The sequence below is a fragment of the Penaeus monodon genome, chromosome 20 (genome assembly GCF_015228065.2).
Source record: "Penaeus monodon isolate SGIC_2016 chromosome 20, NSTDA_Pmon_1, whole genome shotgun sequence".
Classification (NCBI taxonomy): Eukaryota; Metazoa; Arthropoda; class Malacostraca; order Decapoda; family Penaeidae; genus Penaeus; species Penaeus monodon.
Genome location: NC_051405.1, coordinates 32557702 through 32558167, shown reverse-complemented (window position 1 = coordinate 32558167; position 466 = coordinate 32557702).

Below are 466 nucleotides of genomic sequence, written 5' to 3'. Positions count from 1 at the left end.
AAAAATTGGCAATGATGAATACCCTGCGACTGAATCTTCTATGTTTACTTCAGCATATTACTCGTGTTTTTTCTTGAAAGTAAGAGCAAGTGTTAATGGTTGCTGAGAGACAAATGACACTTTTATAGTACTATGAAGCGGAGTAGTATAGGAAAATCCCTATTTAAAATTCGCAGTATGAATTTTGTACAAAGTGTGTGACTAATTTAATATTCTTATTTACATTTTTTATCTGCTGTCATAATCATCGATAACATTATTTCTATTGCCATTATTATATAATTACCATAGCCTGTCTTGTGCTGGACATCAATAAATATGTAATCTGTTTTTTGCAACTTGATACATGATGGTAATCTATACAGTACTGTTTTTAAGGTATATAGACAAGGGAAAGGAGCGAAGCTAATACCAGCTTGTAACTTCTAACACATATAATAAAATCTAATATACACTGCAATGTTAC